We start from the raw sequence: 21,892 nt of genomic DNA on the forward strand, positions 1-21,892 counted from the left end.
AGGAAATATTAATAGTAATTATCAATACTAATTACCACCTCAAACGGTTTCCTTCCATTTGTAAACAAAAACGTATTTTTCTCTTTACGATCGCTGTATAAATGCCATAATTTCACGGAAAAAAAATGTAGAATTCAGGCAGATTCTCTTTGAATTTTGTTTATTTTTCATTGTAACTTGAAATCTGCACACCACCGAACATACTAAACGACTATGTTAGTAATAGTTAATTGCCTACATAGATCCTTATTGGACCAATATTAGTAATGAGAGAATTAGTCTTTTTTATTAAAGTTTTATGGGAACCGATTAGTAAAGTATATCGAGACGCCACTTATTTTATATAGCAATTTTTATTAAATATTATTTATTATTACACATTTGTTTAATATATATATATATATATATATACATTGTGGATTCTACTTACCCTTGACCAAAATTTTTATTTATACAAGTTTAAAAAGACAAGTAATTTTGAAAAAAAATCCAAGATTAGCAACTTGCAACTTGCAACTGGCAAAGTACATTTCCCATGAAATTTCGGCCATATAATAATAATTTATTTACTTGTTTATGGGGCAACCCCCGTACAAGTAGAGTTAGCCTGTCAAATACATAAAATAAATAATCAATTGGAGTAATTTTACAAAAATGGTGAGTTAAATTTCGTGTCTATAAACTAATAAGAAACAATATACCCAAGCTGGGCTATCCATCCACATTCGTTAATAAAACTAAAGCGGCACTTCATATTTAATAATATTAAAAAACAAAACAAAAACTATACCTCCTATCGGGACAATAGGTACTCTAAGCAAAAGGCTTTGTGTTGCATATATAAAAAAAATTTAAGATCCAATCCTGAGGGGAAAGACTACTATAAATATTGCTTAGTTTCGGTATGTATTGGATTCGGTTCTCATGATACGCAGGGAACTTTGTCAAAAAATAGAAACAATCCTCTAGTGCTGTTCCATTACAAATTGGACAAAGCTTCTATGGGTCCAAAGTATATGTGTGTAGACCGAGACTTAGAGTAATTGCATATTTACCGGAGAGTCGTAGTTGGGCAATTATTCTCAAGTGAGTTATAGGACAGCTGATTTTTAGGTAGCTTTGAGAAGCATCCGTTTTAATGAAGACCCTACCGTACCACTGGTTATAGGTCGATTCTCGTAATAACAAGAGGCCTTTATCCTTGACAAATTCCCTATATATATCTTAAGATCTCCCCCATTATAATTTTGATACTTACCGGATCATTAATTAGTATCGGATCAAACATTCCGAAGATCTTCAATATTTTCTTATCTGCGTTACCCAATTATATTGCTGACTAAAACGGTTGTTACTATCTACATGCTGTAGCTTTAAATAGCATTATTTCACGAAACGAGTACAACTCATGTTAAGTATTTTTATTAGCTAGGACAGAGTTTGCTTTAAAACGTGATATCCCACAGGAATGGGTGCTTCTTCTAGTCTTACCATAAAGTCTGGGGTGATTCGTTACAAACCATATAATTGGATGGTACATCATTTCTTGTTACTCGTGACGATGGAGGGTCACACTAACTAGGTTTATTTTTACGTAATTGAACTGCACATAAGTGGTTAAGTAAAAATGTCTACTTTAGAAGTCTACTCTAGTTACTAGTAATTTATTTATTTACATACCCTTCTTCGCTTTTCAGCTTCAAGGGTTTAGCAGTTGCAGAATAACACACAAGGAATGCGATTACCACCCTTTTTAACCAACATAATAATTCACTGATCAATCACACAAATAATAAATATTTGTATTTGGAAAATTTACTGAAATCAGGCCTGTCTTCATCCATCTTCATCAATAGCTTTATTTTCTGGCGGCCTCCCTCTTGTTCCCAGATTGAATGAGTTCTGCCGTCAATACAAAGTGAACTAGACCAACTGCAGTTTTCCAGCAGTACACAAAAAATTTGAAGTACGGGTAGTTTTCCGATGTTTAGCTATCTGTTCCACTAAGGCACCCAGTACACCGCAACTGGGACATAAGGGGTCAATGTTTTCGGTCATGGAATTTGATACGGACTCCTCATGCGCTGTCACGACCTATTTTGTTTCCAATCTTGACCTGGCAGTTAGGAAGTATTTCCACAGGGTAGCTCCTTTCGGGGTTGCGACCCACCGCCGGTTCTATCAATCAAGTACTGGTATACGAGGTGGATATACTGTGGTGCGTTATACAGATACGTTATCTCTGAGGCATGGCACTTGTAGGAACATATTTGCAGATTTTTCTCGGGTAGCTGCCTGTTCAGTCCACTGGAATATCATTTATGTGTTGGTGTTATATAGCTGGACTGTATATTCATAAATACTAGAGGGGGGGGGACGCCATATGCCACTATGATTTTCACGTAACCCAGCATTACCTAGAGGATAAGTGGATAATTAGACGCCAAGAGGGCGAACGGGAGTGGGGGTGTGCTCAGGAGGTTAGAACGAGCCTCCCTTCTTCTTGGTACCACGGCTAATTAAGTATGTCTGGCTAAGTACCTCCAGCTTCGAGCACACACACACGGAGCATCAGAGAATGGCCACCTTTCTCCGTTCATCAGCAGCGACACACCTTCCATCAGGTGACCCACGCCATATGGGCCAGACAGCGAGCAACCAGTAACACAGGTTAGATCTTTTCTACCAACCCAATGGCGACCCTCATCACATCTCACCTATAGATCACTTTTTCCCCCATATCAAAATTATTACTTACCAAACTAACCTTCTTGTATCATTTTTGGCCTCCCCCCTGGCACCAGTTATTTCATTCTATTTTAATATAATCATTTGTCTCAATATTACTTTTCTAACTAAACCCCTTCTGATATATAACCATGACCTGGATCTAGTTCCTACATAACTTAAAATTTGAGGAAGGTCCAGTCAAAACACTGCCTGTATATCTCCCACCTTTTAAGCAACGAATACCTACAGTGGAGATATCCTATACGGGATACCCCAAGGATTTTGGGTATTGGTGATTTATATACTTTATAGATTACTTTTATCTATTCTACGATATACTTTATCTAGTGAATAGTTGGATTGTTTGGGAGTGGGGAGAGGGAGGGATAGTATCTTATTATTATTAGTATCCGATTATTTTCGGCTCCAACTCTTTCTGAAAGAAGTACTGTATTTGTTTCTAGTGTAGTTTACAACAGATGATTCATGTGTACTTTTTATTGACATCCATCACAACCACTCGAAAATAATTTTTATTAGGTACAGGACTCACTGTCATTCGCAATTGATTTTTTTACTAAATGAATCTCTCTCCTAAACCTTATCTTCCCTGATGTAACTCGCTAGGCAACTTTTTTGCCTGTAAAATGATAGTAGAACTTTATCCAGATCGAAAAGACAAATAAACTTTGGGCCTCACCATCTTTACTACGTTCAGGAACATCCTTTACATGAATTAATAAGAGCTTCTTTTGGGCGTTTTCATCACTTAAAAAAAACAAAAAAATAAAGTCTTAGAATTGTCTTTTTCATGGGGTTTACAAGATCATCTCGATTACTAATACAATACTAGCATGAATAGAATGTAACATCATGCTTACTGTGCGCCTATTACTCCACTGCACACCTGTAATAATAACTATAATATTTTTTCAAGGTTGATACAGGGTAAAGTATAGCTTTCGGTATTTTAAGAGCAACTGAAGAAACTATTTTGGTGTTCCGAAAAATAGGGTATCTACAGAAAGATGTTGCGAGGAGAGATCGGATTCCTGAAATTTTGTGAGTAGTTCTTCTTTAACAAGTTTCTTTCCTAAAATTAAAATTTATTTGGTCCTAGCAATAAACAAAAATTTGTTGAGCCGATAATCATCACTTTTAAATCGTCGTTGCAATACAAAATATATAAGGTTGGTATTATGTGTTTATAAGATGTAATAGTTTACTATTAAAAAACTGTGCATGTGGCAATTAGATGTCACATACATACGCAGTTATCAGTAGACTCTACTTCCAACTCTGTAGCATATCCTGCCACTACAGCAAATATAGGCACAATCCTAGTGGCTGTAATTATCACCGTAACAGTGGAACCTAGGCTTAAGTGTAAGCGAATAGAATTGTCTATTAAGTTCTTTACATTTCAGTTAATTTTTATTTGATTTGGGATAAAAAAAAAAAAAAAAAAAAAAAAAAAAAAAAAAAAAAAAACGGTATGGAAAATCTTGACAGGGTATGTCTGTAGAGAAACAGAAGAAGAACCAACTGACAGAATATTGAATAAGTAGTATTGACATGTGTGAGGGACAACTTCAATATATGTACCAACTTCAGACTGGACCGTGTGGATCAATTCTGTTATTCGAATAGTGATTTTTTAATTATAGATCGACCACGTCATACATTACAAATTGTATTTGTTTAGTAGCAGAGCAAAAGATGATCTCGCAGTGACGGTAGAAGCCCCAGATGGACAAAGACTAAAAGCTGTGGCTACAGGAACGGGGAGATATAAATACAAGAAGCGCCCCCACCACCGGAGTACCGAGGGCCGGCCAGTCGCTGCGATGCTGCCGTCCGGGACGCTCGCAATCCTCTTCATCGGCTTCTTCGCCGCCGGGGCGCCGGCCTGTCCGTCGCGATGTCTTTGTTACAAGACTATCGTTCGCTGCATGTACCTCCGCCTCGTCCACGTCCCCAAGACTCCTCTCAACACCACTGTGCTGTGAGTATCATCGTTGAGACATTACAATATCCGCTTAAGTATTAATTAATATTGTAGTTTAAAAGTTATTTATTATTAGTAAAATTTATTTTTTAAATTAATATTGAGTTTATTTGGTTACAGACAAAAAAATGCATACACAGTTTTAATTTTTGGTGTTTGTTAAAATTAATTGTTCAATCCATTTTTTATCAGTATTAATGAGAATTTGGACAGAGAGGAACTTTTTTCACAAGCTGTGCTGCCTAGGTACTTTATTTTGCGACCAAGTCAGGCATGTCATCAATGTTATTTTAAAAGAGGGGACCCAACCATTTAGTATATTTTATTTAAATAATATATTTAGTATATATTGTGCATGAGTATATTTTGCTCTCTATCTACTTTGCAAAATTGTGTTTGGATAGAAAAACCTACAACATGTTGAAATTTTTTGAGAAATTGGTACATTTCTGATTTTGTTTCACGTAGGTAACTGTAGGTATCAATAACTGTTACAATAAAAAATATTCAAAGAAAAAAAAATCAAATTTCTTTAATTCCCCCTTTATACGGAACACTGAATAACGGGCATGGAAATACGTACTTTGTTATTAATAGATTATTAATTAGGTATATGCTTTCGGAAATTATCAGTTAATGATCAATCTAGATAGAGTCAATCTTTATAAAATGTCTTCTGTGCAAAGTAGTGTATTTGAAAATTTATTTTATTGATTTTCGTTGCATTTCAAAGCTGTTTTCTATTTGTTCGCAATGTAAAAATAACTTCATCAAATACTATTCAGTGAGTCACTATTTATAAAAAAAAAAAAATCATTGACGTATATAAAATTAGAAATTATCTGCGACCTTAGTCTGTGACCATCATCCAAACTCAATTTTCTCAGGTACGCCTCACATTGGAACACATTAGAACGGCGAGATAAAATTGATGATTGTGGGCTGCAATAATTATTTTTTTACTGCTAGGTTGAAATAATTTTGTGTATTTTAGTATATAAAATTGATTAGAGGCGCTAGAACAAATATTTTATTTTAAATAATTGTAATAATTATTTACTTCTGTGAACTGACATAGTCTTTAAGTCAGCCTTTCTTGTTTATTTGGTTTATGTAAAGTTAAGGAGAAGTTTATTTATAACTTTTACACTCCCATGGTAGAAGTTAAATTATATTATTACACTTGAATGAAATAAATTATATAAGTTATACAATGTTCAGAACATCAATTAGAGAATAAATTGAGAGCATTTGATCCTCTTCTAGACTATCATGTACATCGATATCATATTAATTAAAAAATAGCTTATATTACCAAGAAATTGTTTAAGAAAGAAAAAGCAATGCCTTGACCTATTGTTGATCCGTTTTCGAGAAAATCGTAAAAAAGAGTAAAGTGGGAAATGAGGTGAGCCGTTTTTAACAAAAAGGTTGGGGTAGCATTCCAGGAATATGTTGAACCTAATTATGAAAAATCAGCTACATACAACTTTTGTTTATCGAGCTTGGCTGTCACGAACATACATTTTTTGAAGTTATTTAGGCTCATGGACTTAAAGAAATATTTTCACGTTGGCAATACCTCCCTGCTCTTAATATATATTTCATATAGTGAAAAATAAAAATATTAGATTCATTTGACAAAAAGAATGACTGACAAGCGTTTATACAAATATTTTTTTAAAATTTTTAACCGAAGATTAAATCCGAGTTTAACAGAATACTGAATAAATTTTTGGGTTGAAACAAAACATTGTGAGGTGACTTTCCATTTGTACTTCTCGTGTGAAATTGGAATTCCAATCATTTCTGATTTTTTTTATTCTATTTATAATATCCTCTATTATTTATAGAATACTTGTGTAAATTTGCTCAGGATCTTAAAGTGATAATGAGCTGAGTAAGTAATTTAATAAACAAATCTTCATGATTTTTATAAATAAGCGTACCTCTCAATGATTTCTGTGAAAGACAATAATTAAAATAATGTAGTGTAAAACAATTTTAAACTGTGATTATATAGATGACATGATTTCAATACAGAAATTGAAACTATGACAAATATGTGTAAAGGTGCATGAGTAGGGGAAAATTGTCCCGAAACCTTGTACAGTGGAAAATATAGAATAGGTTATATTAATTTTGGAAGTTTTTTCACCTCAAACATTTAAAAAAATGTATATAATCAAACTTCCTAAAAAGAAAATCTAGAATAATCATATGGTATAATTGTAATTAGTAAATTTTATTTCATTATTTTTTTTTACATCACGTAATTATTTCCACTAGCATTGTCCTGAAGCAGAGTGGAATATCTATCTAATAAAAGCCGTCAAGTTCAGTAATCGGTAATGCGGGTGCTGTAGAACCCCTGCCCCTTGTCTATTTCTAAGTTATATCAGTTAAAAATTTATCATTACATCTTTAATAATTTTAACATTAATTAAAAATTAAGAGAGATAATAAGTAAATAAGTAATAAATCGAAGATTAATTATGATGTTGAGAGAGAGGAAAGAGGGGAAGAGAGATAGGGAGGGAGAGAGCGTGGTTCTTGTAACTCGACTCTCCTGTATTTACTCAATAAAATAGTTTTCAATAAAATAATTGTTTAATCATCATTTATACTTATGTGTATTTATAAAAAAATAAGTGAAGATATCACAATTCTCTTCTTGGTCCACTAACCAATGAATCCTGAATTTATGTTTACCAGTTTAGTGTTCTCAATTGCGGATAAATTAATTTAATGATAAAACATTAAGGTTTTCGTCCTTAAATTACTGCTATAATAAAGCTTTTAGTTTTGAAGGAACCTGAATTTATTTTTAATCCCTACATTCCGATATTTCTTATCTCGGATTTCGTACTATTTTTGTTTAAGATTTGACATAAAAGAAAATTTTTCACACAAGCTCAACAAATGATCTTGCAGTCATTTAAAATATATCTTACTGTTTGTTGCACGGTCTGAAGGTTCTTATATTTATGGCCAGTGAATTATTAACAGTCGCAAAAGTAAGGAAACAAAGCAAGTACGAAAAAGTGTCATTCCTAAGTTTTCAATAAACTATTACTCTATTAGAATTTTTCATCAATGAACCTTCTTAGAAATTATCATTCAATTTTTTTTCAAATTCGATTTAGTAATTGTGAAAATAATTGGATTTTAGGAGGAAACTTTATAAATTTTCGATTTTATTAATGGAACATGATAATTAGTATACTTCAAAGCTACAGTGAGTTCAAAAATGTCCAACATAGGTTCTCGAGTTCAGGAAGGCAATTTTCGTTGCATTTTTTTTTTGGCGTTGTAAGGAATGTTTTTAAATTAAGATAAGAAAGTCCCAATGAGAAGGAAGGAGTAGCGGGTCAATGCTCACTCCTTTTTTTGTTTTCAAGAGTTATATAGTTGTAAGTAAAGTTTTTCAAATACTGCATTCTTCTTTAAAATTAAATGATTTCAAGGTATGACAATACAAGGCACCTCGTGTATGTCGTAATTTAACGTCGATTATGAAAATGTTTACGTAGTTTTGCTTATTATTGTTAGGATGTGGAAGATGAACATTTAAGAAAATAATGCGTATAGTTTATTATAATTTTTAAAATAGTTTCATAATATTCCCCGTTGATACAAATGCATATAGGTACAGTTAAATTGATTATTAGGTAGCGATGAGATTATAGGCTATAATTATGATTAATGAGCTAAAAAAAAGACTATATACGGCTAGAAGTAGGTCTAATTGTCAGAGAAGATCTAGGCTAGGGCTACGGAGATTTTTATCTAACACCTTTTGTTTTCGTCTCTGGAACCAAGCAGTAGCTAATTTTAACCTGCCTGAGGCAACTTAGAATTTCTGGTTCAGCTACTTTTTTGTTTCACTTCTATTTGTTGACTTTCTTCATTTATTTATTTATATTTTTGAGAGAGAAAGAGGAATATGGAAATAGGAGAGATCTCAGAAAACCAATGGTCAGAGTCATCCAGTATTCAAGTGCCCGGACAAATAAAGAGTTTATTCCACCACAATTTTTTATTACTTTAATGAAAAGATATATAGTTACTAGTCACGATTGATGAGACTGCCATAGGTAGTCAGGGGGAATAAAAATTGGCGGCTGTTTCCAAACGTTACTAAACAATAGTTTCATTCCGAGCTTCATATGTTTAAGATGACCTACAACACCATAAAACTTCATAGAACATCATTTAAAGTGGAGTGAATTTGCTAAAATACGATGCCTTATAGAGCGCTTTACCTTAAATAATTCACGACAGTTTTTCAAAAAGTGATATATAGTTTTTTCCAAATAAGCAAAATCAATATTTTTTGAATTTATTTTGCCAAATAGGATATCTATTAGTTGTTCATTTATGAGCGGTAGCAGTAACTCCAAATAAATACGCAAATAATGATTTCTTGTTCTGTGGGAAAAACTTTTGGTTTATACAAAACTACATTTATCTTAGGAACTGTTAGACGTATAGATGCCCATTAGCACCCAAATCAACGCTAGTTGAGTGTAATGTAATTTAGTTGATAAATATATAACTGTTAAGTTTCCATTCGACACAAATTTGGTTTTGAATTTGAAGATGACAGGCATATGAGGCCCGAGGGTAGAACCCTATCACCGCGCAGTGTCGAACCATCTGTTACCTTGGACCTAGTAATTACAAGCTCCTTCCTTCATCAGGGAACACCATCTCCGCTAGGGAATTTTTTTATTCCATTTTATTATTAACGTTCAATCGAGAATTAAATCTAAATTGGCCGCCTTCCACTTTGGCCTTTTACATTAGAGTTCCTTGACAAAAACTAACATCCTGTCGGTACTTGCTTTGTTATTGATATTGGTTACTTTGTGATATCCGTACTTGATAGTAAAACCTTAAAGTCAATGAAATAAAATGAAAACGAATAAGAATCAAACAAAAAATAAAATTATAATAAATAGTATTGAAGCAACTAACAACATTAAGGAATAAAAAAAAAAAAAATAATAACTATGAATTTTTAAAAAAGTACCAATAAAGTATATAAAATTATTTAATAATTACAATTAAAGATATAAAAAATCTATTTATAATTGTTGGCGAGGAAATTGTTAAAAGGTCGGGATTGGGAAATGGGAGGGGTGGGGGGTGGGGAGGAGCAATAGTTAAACGAAGGAATTGAATTCTTCCAGAGGGACGAGGATCCGATAAGGAAAGGATGTTGAAATCTGAGGCAAGGTGGTCAATTTAAAATTAAAGAAGATCGAAGATGTACAATAGAAGGTGGTACTAGAACACTTGGACTAAGATGTGGAACAAATTTAGAAAATAAGACAGCATGAGAGATAAACCCAATTTTTGTAGAAACTAGAATTTAATGCGGATTTTAAGCGAAATTTTAGCACTTTTTTCAAATATTAATAAATAACCCAACTAACAATGTGTTAGTGTGGTTTATTTTTTATAGAACACGAAGAAATGATTGTACTCAAATTTAAAAAAAAACTCGAAGTTATAAATAATTATACAATTTTTATTTACTTATTTTAAACTATAAATCCAAAGAATTAAATCAAATACCAAATAAAATTTAAAAAAATATAATATAATTAGATCTAAGAATCGCATTTCTCTTAATATCCTCAAGAACTGTACACAACAAACTATGTAGTGTTTATTAAAGAATAACGCAGCGCGCCGAACTTTAGTTGAAAATAGTTTTTTACTTGAACTTACTTATATCTGGAATATATAGTAAGGGAGAGTATTGTGGCCGTGCTAAATTCGAATTTTTAACGGAAATACATTTTTGAAGTCCATTCGTTCAAAAAATCTTGTCTCAAAATGGTGGGTGGTGTGTATGTGATCAGCCTAGCTCAAAAACAGAAAAGTCGTGCGAAAATGAAGTTGCATATTCAAGGCGGTTATGTATCTGGGGCGTGACAGCAACTTTTTCGATAACATCAACTGACTAGAAGTGCTACTTTATAGAACCAATTTTTCATATATATATATATATATTTTTTTCGAAAACGAATCTAACGATTTTGATTAACTTAAATGTTCTTCTATGCCTAGATATGCCTAGATCTTATCCAGGGCTTTTAAATAACGAATTTTTAAAAATCTTCCTTTCAAGTACCTTTGATTTCGTTTATTTGAAGAAAAAATAATTCTTATTGTTAGCAATAATAAACACAGAATATTAAAGAATTCTATGAATAAATAACGGAAAAAATATGAAAAATCGAAATATCCGTTTCAAACGGAAAAAAACCGAGACTGTCCGATCTTTCCCGATATAATTACTGCTTCATTATGTTTTGTTGAACTGTTGTATTTCTGGCAGGATTTAATTGTGATAAAGGTGATACCAGAACTATTTTGCCCACAAATTCAGGTTCTGAATACGATGAAATGTCTGGTGTTTCACTCAAAATAAATGAAAATTAAACAATTTTTTTTTAAACAACTGTTGTTTCTATATTCCAAAATGGTTTATTTAAAGTAAAATAAAAAGATTCAAATTTACATATTGCATGTTAATAACATAAAAGTAAATTTTTTTTCCCCATTTAATCATATCATTGGGAATTCAGAGAGTGGGTTTCTCAAAGAGAAAGAAAATGTATGCTGTAAGCTCTGTTGTAAAATTAGCAGTAATATATCATAGTTTGAATTACATAGTATATTATTTTTTCCCCCTATTGCAAATTAAAAACCTGAAATATTCGGGTTAGAATCCTACGTTGAGTTTTCTCAATTTCTAACCATTTTGTTGTTTCTTGATCAGTGCCACTTTGGTTTAGATTCCACGTAAAACAGTTTTCAGTGTTTATTGACTTTAGCTGAAAGAGCTTAGGAAGCTGGATGAAGTATGGAGCCTTAGAAAAGCTTCTTTTTCTTGCTCTCCCTCCTGAAAGTATGTTTCCCTTAAGACAAATTAGAGTTGTTCATACAACTAACTAGAAGCAATACAGCCATCCTGAGCAAATTAAACCGACTCCTCCTGGGCATAGAAACAAAGAGGCCCTTTGTTATTAGATATATACAGGTGGTTCAAGGTTGACTTCGAGGCTTCTATCCATAGAGAACTCATACAGGATTCACAACCATTTGTGTATTTTCTGAGACATTTTCAACTATTTCTTGCCTTCCATTACTTCCCAAGACGTAGGAAATTATTTCTTCATCTTTTATTTGGGACTCAAACGTTTCTCAAGTTGTAAAACCTCTAAATTCTCTATTTGCTCTTGATCACCTGAGCTGCCACACTTTTTATCAAGAATTTTGTATCAGTTTAGTACTAGATACATAAAATCACTTTTTTTTTTTAATGGATTCGGATTAGCGAAAGTTCACTATATTTAATTTCAAATGAACTTTATTAAAATGACCAAATAAAAAGATTTTTTCAATATATAATATTAAATAGTACATGTTGTCCAGTAGGACCCAGCTGCAATCTGTTTTGATATTTTATTGTCTTATATCTACTTATACTGTTGTAAGATATCATGTAGATTGTTTTTTTGCTACTTTTTCGGGATATTATTGTCAGTTTAAAAAAAGAAATTTTTTTTTTTAAATTATATTATTTCAAATTCTTGAGACAAGGTAATTATTTATTAAATAAATCAAAAATTTGTATCCATTTTTGTCTCAACACTTTTATTTTTCACCAGTCCAACGCTTCGGCCATTCTAGCCATCCTCAAGGACATCTTCAATATAATTTCTTCCTCATATTAATTTAAAGTTTCTTTTGCAGGCTATTCTGCCCAGGTCATTTTCTTTATTATAAGTTAAAAGCCTTCAATATAATTTCTTCCTCACATTAATTTAAAGTTTCTTTTGCAGGATATTCTGGCCAGGTCATTTTCTTTATTATAAGTAAAAAGCCTTCAATATAATTTCTTCCTCACATTAATTTAAAGTTTCTTTTGCAGGCTATTCTGCCCAGGTCATTTTCTTTATTCTAAGTTAAAAGCCTATTTTTTAAAATTTAAAATCATTAATATTTAATTTTTCTTATATAAGATTATCCACAATTAATACACTACCATATAACAAACCATTTATTTAATCACCTATATTGTATACAATAGCAATTTTTGAAGAACTGTATCTTAGGAAGTAATGGTCGTACAAAGGTAATATAAATCTAAAGTAATATAAAAATTTAATGATAAAATAAAACAAGTTAATGTAAATAAGACAACATTAAATTTATAAGTATTGTTCTCGTTTCTACAAAAGCAATTTTTATAAGTAACAAATAAGGTTTTGGGTTATTATCTGATGTATGGAATCAATGTGTAATAGTTAAAACTGTTTTGTTTGCTGTTTGTCACCTAGAAGACCTAAATTTACAAAATTATTATTAGATTGGTAAATAATAATTCATATAGATACGAAAACATTTATTTATATACAAATATCCGTAAATATCTATTTAATGTAAGAAAAAACTACATAGGGCCGCCCGTAGCTGAGTGGTTAAGACAGTCTTACCAATTTGATGTTTGTTGGCGGTTCCGGTTCGAATCCGGCCTGGGACGTTGACTTTTATCATTGAGTGGCGGTCCCACAAAATGAAGAACTTTGACCCCCAACCATGGTTAGGCAATATAGAACTCCAATGTGAGTCTTGGCTGAAAAAAAAAAAAATATTTTGAACGAATAACAGAGGACATATTAGGAAAATGTTCTTTAAACATTTTGACTGGAACAAGCCGGTTTGTTAATTGGGAAGTCAAGGAGCAAGTAAGTGTTAACAAGTTAAGGAGTGGTATGTGAATAGTGGGAAGAATCTGCGGGGATATTCATATATTAATGTAATCATTAATATAATAAACAAAACTAGAAGAATTAAACTTTTGCATGATAATTTCCAGTCTTTGGTTAAGGGGAAATGACCTTTTCTATTTTTGGATCTGATTCTAAGCCGATTCCGATTGAGTTGTGAAAACATTCTATTTCAAATCTTTTGATGATTGATTAGCTAAATAGTCAGTGTGGGAAATAATAAAACCTTATTTCAGCTACTTTCGTCATCCAGCAGGAAACAAAGACAAAAATAGAGTACTCGCCGCTGGTTTATAAATCTAATCTTAGACCTCTATTAATATGTATGCATCAGGGATAGGTCACAAAAAGGGGAACAATTTGAAAATTAAATAGAAATAATTGGTTCTCACAAAGTAAAATATTTCAAATTATTTATCAAGATACTTCAATTGTTTCTTCAAATTCTTAGTTATAAAGATCTTATACGAAAAATATAGACCAGTGAGATAGGCTAATGATCTGACACTACTGTTGGCCAAAAATTAGCTATAGTTAAACTATCAGCTAAAATCATCATGGATACGATATTTATTATCAATGGTTCATTCATGAATAAGGGTCGTATATATGGCAATTTTAGCTATTAGTTTCAACTACCACTCAAGTTGAGTGTTTGCGGCTTTAGCGCACTTGCTCAGCCTCCACTGGCCCATACCAGTGATGCGGCGAGAGGGATTCGCTGGGATCTCTTGAGCTCTGCTCTACACCTCACACGTGGGGGATAGAGTGGGGTCGGGGATCCTCAGGTCGATTCTGTAAATATTGTATATATTATTTTATCATTATGTTATTTTATTATTTATTTTTCATACAGATAGTCTGATTATGTTCATTTGTCCATCCTTTTGTTTGTATATATTTTAAGAGTTTTTTTTTTTTTTTTTACATATTTATTTTATTTTATTTATTTTTTATTTTTTATTTTAGTATGTATGAGATCATTTATCAATATTACCTATTGCCCACAACTGTGTGGCAGATTGTAATATCTATCAATAAGATATATAAATAAATCTATCAATTTCAAAAAAAAAAAAAAAAAGTTTCAACTACAGCTAATTTTTGCCTATTTCTGTCTGACATGCAGACAAAAAATTGTTTGCTGAAATCTCGAAACAAAATTGTTACTTCCATAAGCGTATTAATTATTATTATTTTTTTTGTTGGTGCTACGACTTAAGTTTAAGTTAGACTTAGTCTGTTCCATATCTTCAGTTTTCTCATTCAAATGTTGCTACATTCCAATACCGGAGACGGAGTAGAATCCAGGCTTCAATAACCAATGCATCCTCCCATCTAAGCTGTGGACAACCAACTTTTTGGGTTCCGTGTATCTTCTCACATTTTTTTTTATAAATAAAACTTTTTTTAATATAATAAAATCTGCCATACTTAAGGACAATAAATATTATTGCTATAAATACTCAATCATACCATATATAGATACATACTAGGTAAATAGAACAGTAAATAAATAATAACATGAAAAATAAAATAAGAATAATTAAATAAAAAAAGTAAGAATAATAATATAAAAAGTAAAATAAAAATAATAATATAAAAATAAAATAAGAATTATAACATAAAAATTAAATAAGAATTAGAACCTGAAAAATATAATAATATAAAAAAATAAAAAAAGATATCTTCCCTCTAAATACCTTCTGTGGAATTTCTTCTGAATTTATTCTTATGAAGTGACTACCTTATCGTAGTCTTGCTAGTTTAATACCTCGATCTTTGTCTAATTTTTTATAAACTATAAATTATCTTTAGATTGTTAGGTTTCGAGCTTATAGCATCCTATGATATTGAAGGTCAATGAATTTCTGATTGAAATTTCAAAGATAATTTGTTTCTTAATTATTTAATTAAATTAAAATGGTAGAGGCGTTGCGACGGCTTTCCAAATTGAAGTTATTAGCAAGGCGTTCAGATTCCGTGACGGAATTCGTTCGTCAACTTGAACAAAGGACGGGACTAAAAATGATTTGTGGGATTAATTTTCTCGAAGTAGGATATAAAGTTAGAATTTTTTTTTTTACACTTCTTTATTACTGGCCACTCTCATTATTGGAGACTGGAGCAGAAAAAGTAACCATAAGGAAATAGAAGAGGTAGGTAGTTATGATTAGGTCACTATAGCTTCAATTATAGTTTTATTGCAAAAAATACTTTTAAAATCATATTTTTGATCAAAAGGATTACACTGGATTCAATTTTTTTTTTTATATCAGATCGGCCTGGTGGGCCTTACATGGTTGATATAACAGTTATATTATATATTTTTTTTAACAGTTGATTATGGGGGTGGGGGTATAGTCTCGTACAAAACACACCCCTAACTATACACAATGTTATTATTAAAATAAAATGAATAAATAAGAATAATGCTTCTTAATAAAAGAGGAAAGTAAAATTAATAACAAAAAATAATTATATTGGTACACTTAAATAAAACAAACAATTGCCCTCTAATAGTAAAAAGAAACAAGTTAATTTGAAAGAGGGACGAGAGAAGAAAAGAGAAAAAAAATGAATAAATAAAATGAGTAATATCAATAAGTAAAATAGAGGTAGTGTGACTATAAATTAATTTTATATTTATTAAAATTTATAACAGAATGTCCTGCAGCAGTCTGGACTTCAATCTTCGGGTTGAGGTTGGGTTTCACAGGTTGTAGGTCACTGCTCCTTGGAAACTGGGAGTGGAACTTCATGAACCGTTTTTTGATGTAATCCTCTATTGACTCCATGTGTAATTGGCGATGTAATTAGCTATTTCTTATGAACCAAGGAGCATTAACTGCGATTCTTAGGACTTTATTTTGAAAAGATTGTAGTTTTTTCCTTTTCGTAAAGGATGCCGCTCCCCAGACTTCACAGCCGTACATCAGCAGTGGCCTGAGAATTGTTTTAAATATAAGAACAGTTTATTAAATAAATCAAAAATTAGTATCCAATTCTGTCTCAACACTTTATTTTTCACTAGTCCAACGTTTCGGAGGACATCTTCAATACAAACTCTTCTTCACATTAATTTATAATTTCTATTGCAGGCTATTCTGCCCAGTTCATTTTCTTTATTATAAGTTCAAAACCTATTTATTTAAAATTTAAAAACATTAACATTTATTTTTCTCTATAAGATTATCAACAATATAAAATACACCACCATATTACAAAACTATTTTGTATTTTATTTTGTTGATAATCTTATAGAGAAAAATAAATGTTAATGTTTTTAAATTTTAAATAAATAGGTTTTGAACTTATAATAAAGAAAATGACCTGGGCAGAATAGCCTGCAATAGAAATTGTAAATTAATGTGAGGAAGAGTTTGTATTGAAGATGTCCTTGAAGATGGCTAGAATGGCCGAAACGTTGGACTAGTGAAAAATAAAGTGTTGAGACAGAATTGGATACTAATGTTTGATTTATTTAATAAATAATTACCTTGTCCCAAAAAATTTTGAAATAATATAATTAAAATAAGAACAGTTGTTTCTGATTTTAGTTTGGAATTTCTGTTTAGGATAGGATATAGAATTGCTAACCTATTTACACTGGATTCAATACAAATTCTCATTCATGAATGGTAAAGCATGGATATCAAAATTATACAAAGTTTGCGAATGTATCAGACATTTTTAAGATTTTGCAATTGTACTTATTTAGTAGAATATTTAATCAGAATTCGTTGTTGTTAGTAAAAATTAAGTCTATTTTTTTTTTTAATATTTATTTATTGCTATTTACAACTGTACATTATAATACATTTAGTAAATCTGATCTAAGTTAAATTGGAGTGTTACAGGCGTGTAGAGAAACTACCCATTGGTAGCACTCTAATGACATTTTACATTAGCTGGTCTCGTGGCCATCTTCTTTAAGTCTAATTTAAAAATAAAAAATAAAATGGAGTGTTAAAAATGATAAATATGGGAAACTAGAGAACTTTCTTTGTTCAAACCAATATTTTAGGTATTATTTCCAAATGTTGTAAAATTCTAACGTTAACTGCAACCGTTTAAGCAGAGTACAAAAATAATATTTTTTCTAAAGTATAGAGGGCACACTATGTTTCGTCGGGCTTAATTACTTAGTTGATCGATTTATAGTTGAGTTTTAATCGATAGTTACACCGAGTTTCCACGGAAAAAAATTCGAACATATATTCAGCTTTTTATATCTCTTCAGTTTAATTATTTTTTTAAACTGTCTAAGTTCGTAGCCTATAAAATGTGGAATCAGAAGTAAGCCGAAAGAGGAAGAAAGTAACTTGGTGTTGATAGTATCAAGGCGGTGCCAAGGAAGAACAATAGTGCACGACCTGGCGCTCTCTAACAAGAGCCTTCGGGGGCAGCCGAACCTGCTCCTGGCTCTTCGTGTATGTTTTGTATAGTATTGTTTTATAGCCGATATAACCATCTGGAGAAATGCTAAAGAAGTTGATCATAATAATACATGCCGAGCTAAGCAAAATACATAAGTTGAAATAATACGTAGTCGTAATGGATGGACATTTGTTTTATATATTAGAAAGATTTGTTTTTTATAACATTACTTTAGTGATTTTCATGGGTTCTGTTTAGAATATTAACAAAACGGCACAAGAAGAATAATCATCAGATGAAATTATTATGGGTTGGCTAAGAACTAACAAAACAAAATAAATTGAAATTATGGATGAAAAGTTACAAAAAGTGTTGATCTTAAAAATGTTTTTGAGAAGAATTCACTGATGTTTTATTTATTTTATGGAAAACCTGATATAATAGTTCAAGAGCCGAGAAGAAAAAAAAGGCAGTTATTTCACCCCAATTTTGGATTACTTTAATGAAAACTATGTGGAATTACTAGTCAAAATTGATGAGTCTGCCAAGTATAGGTAGGGGGAATAAAAAATGGCGGCTGTATCAAAACCTTAAAAAACATTAATTTTTCAGTCGGAACTCCATATCTTAAAAAACTAGCAACAACTCTAGAAAACCGAAGAGAACCTTATTTAAAACAGAGTAAATTAGGGCTGAAATATCAGTCCTAGTAGAGATATTTACGATCAATAGTTGTCGAGATATTGTTATTTAAAAGGCAATATTTTTTAAAAATGTACTGAAAGATCAGTAGTTAGTCAATTTATTTTGTGAAATCTATATCTCAGGAACTATCTGACGTATAACACTCAATCGAAGCTAGTTTAATGTACTAATATATTTAATGACCTTTATTTTCGTAGGAATAGTAATTTTCACGATATATGCTAAAATATAGCAATGAACTGATTTATAGTTATTCGGCCAATACGTCTGATTTATGAAAAACTTTATTTCAGAAACCATAAGACAGATGTCTGCCATCACTAAAATTAAAGCTAGTTAAATTTACTATAAAATATACTAGTTTATAACGTTTATCTTTGTAGAATTAGTAGTTTTTATCATATTTGACAAAATACATTTCTAGTTGTTCGTATAAAATGTTTGATTTTTTAAAAAATATTTCTCCAGAATCATAAGACCCACATATTAACATACCATGTAGTTTATGACACTAATCTTCGTAGGGTTAGTAGTTTTTATGATATTCGCATATGAATATAAATTTGGTAAATGGAAATTTGTCCGAACAACTATAAATAAATTTATTTTAGCAAATATCATGTAACTTACTAATACGATAAACTTCATGGACTACTTTATAGCCCATTAAACTAGGTTTAATTTGAATGCTAATAGACATCTGTGTGTCGAATGCAGTTTGAGATATAGGTTTTTCAAAATAAAGTCACCAACTGCTGATCTTTCAGGACATTCTGTACAACAGTTTTATGAAATGTTACTATATCTCGAGAATTATTGAACGTGAATAGCTCTATTAGGGCTAATATTTCAGCAAATTTACTCTACTTTATATGATGTTCTCTTAGATTTTCTAGTGTTGTTTGTTGTTTTAAGGATATAGAGCTCGGAATGAAAAATTAATTATTTTTATGGTTTTGATACAGCCGAACTTGAACAAGCCTACTTACTTATACTTGGCAGACTCATCAATTTTGACTAGTAATAGTGTGGAATTAACCAAAAATTGGGGTGAAATAACTGCATTTTGTCTCTTCTTGGGGTATTGTACTATAACGTTCGTTTAAAAAAATTTATAGGTTTTAGGTATTAGGTTCCTACTTATCCAAAGTCGTAACTAAAAAAATTGCAATATTTACGAAGGAAAAAAAAATCGTAGCTAATTCTGCTCAACAGTTAAAAATTCTCAGACCTGTTCAATTGAAGTTAGCTTAGTGCGAATCGTTTTAGAAGCCGAGGGTCGGTGAACGACTAAGATGTATTGCGGGATTGCAGCTCTTGCATCAACGGCAATACCAATCTTGAATGAATCAGTCGATGATAAAAAAAATATATTAATCTTTATAATTATGAAGGTTCATCTATTTAATTTTTAACTTTAAAACCAATGACATTTTCACGCATCTTTGTATAAATTTTTACAACGCTAATGTATCGTATTTACATGTCCCTCTTCAAAGTTAAACGTTCAATAAGTTAGTATCTTATCTTAATAAGAGATGCGGCAAATTAATATCATGTCAGTAAAAGTAGATCACTTCTTAAACATATAATTGTTGAAATGCTCAATTTATATTTCAACATTTATGTGGAGCTTTCAAGAAATCTTTCTTGATTTTTTTTATGATGTTAAAAATATAACTAATGCAAGACTGTTAAGCCATTGAAATTTCACATAGGAAATGATCTTCAGCAAGGTTTTTACTTCTATCACGATGTACGAACCTAAAACGAGCCTCGGGTTTTATTGAGGCAAAAGAAGATGCAGAGTTTCGTTATTAATGTTGTCGATACGGAATTTTTTTTTTTTTTATTGATAGATTTATTTATTGATAGATATTACAATCTGCCACACAGTTGTGGGCAATAGGTAATAGTGATGGATGATCTCATACATACTAAAATAAAATAAAAAAAAAAAATAAAATAAAATAAATAAAAATAATAATAAAAAAAAAAACTCTCTTAAAATATATACAAAAAAAGAATAGACAAGATGAACATAATCAAACTACACGGCATTTCTAAAAAATAAAATAAAAAAGTTGTAGATCATTAAAATTAATTTATTTTTCATATTCATTCATAAATTAAAAATATGAAATGAGGATAATCCAATAAGTTTCCTTTCTTTTAATCTAATGAAAGATATTGTATATTTTCTATTAATACTTGAATGTTGGTTTATGTCCACGCTTTTTTCGTGTATTTTTTAATAGTTTGATGAAAAAAGTTTAAAGGGTGATTTAAAAAAGAATGAAACGTAGAATATAAGTCCCGTTTATTGCCTATAGGAAATAAGTACTTCATAAAATGCTTCACAGCATCTTGTTCGATATTATTGGCTTTGGATATCGAAGTAATGTGAATAGGTTAAATTTATTGGTTCCTAAACCTTATCTTGTTTACGTTACAGTGCTTATCGAAAAATTCCAAATATCCCACTGATCAAATATTTTCTTTTAATATGGTAGTTTTGCAGAGTAAGTGGCCGTACAGTTCTTGACCTGGTGATGTAACAGATTCTGCTCTCTAGTCACGTAGGCACCTAGGGTTCCTATGTCCTATAACTTGGGCAAGGTGAATGTTTAATTTAGGTATTCCCCGGAGTCAAAATTGGGGGATATTACCCAAATTAATTGTTATACTGATAAGCTGGTTCAAATTAATAATGGTAATAATGGAGTGGACTGTATTTAAATAAGTTGATATCATATACTTTAAAATAAAATACTTCTATTCTGAATGTTTGAACAAAATAGTTACAGTGTGTTAGTTGGTTAATTTTATTACATTAATTGATGGAAATATTACATTTTACTTGTTGGATTCTATGGAGCTTGAAATTGGTTCTAATTTGCAAGTGAATATGGAAGTGGGGTTCTCTCTGTTCATCCTCCTGCCGCCGTCGCCTCTTTCGCCTGAATCGAAGGATTTACTCTCTCATTATTATGAGCAGAGACTCTATTGAAGAGTTCTGAACTCTTCTTCTCTGGTACTGGTACTGGCCACGACGGCTTCTTATCTGGTACTGACCACGACGGCTTATTATCTGGTACTGACCAGGGTGGCTGCTTTACTGGTACTGACACCTATGTTTGGGGACCAAGATGGCTCCCCAGGCTTCGTACTGCATATCTTGGCCACTAGATGGCATCATGAACTTCCTTTCAGAAATGAGGGGGCGCCTTACTTAAACAAACCGCCCACCTAAATTAAG

This window comes from Halyomorpha halys, unplaced genomic scaffold, assembly GCF_000696795.3.
Source record: "Halyomorpha halys isolate HHAL.00 unplaced genomic scaffold, Hhal_1.1 Scaffold1421.1, whole genome shotgun sequence".
In the NCBI taxonomy this organism is placed as follows: domain Eukaryota; kingdom Metazoa; phylum Arthropoda; class Insecta; order Hemiptera; family Pentatomidae; genus Halyomorpha; species Halyomorpha halys.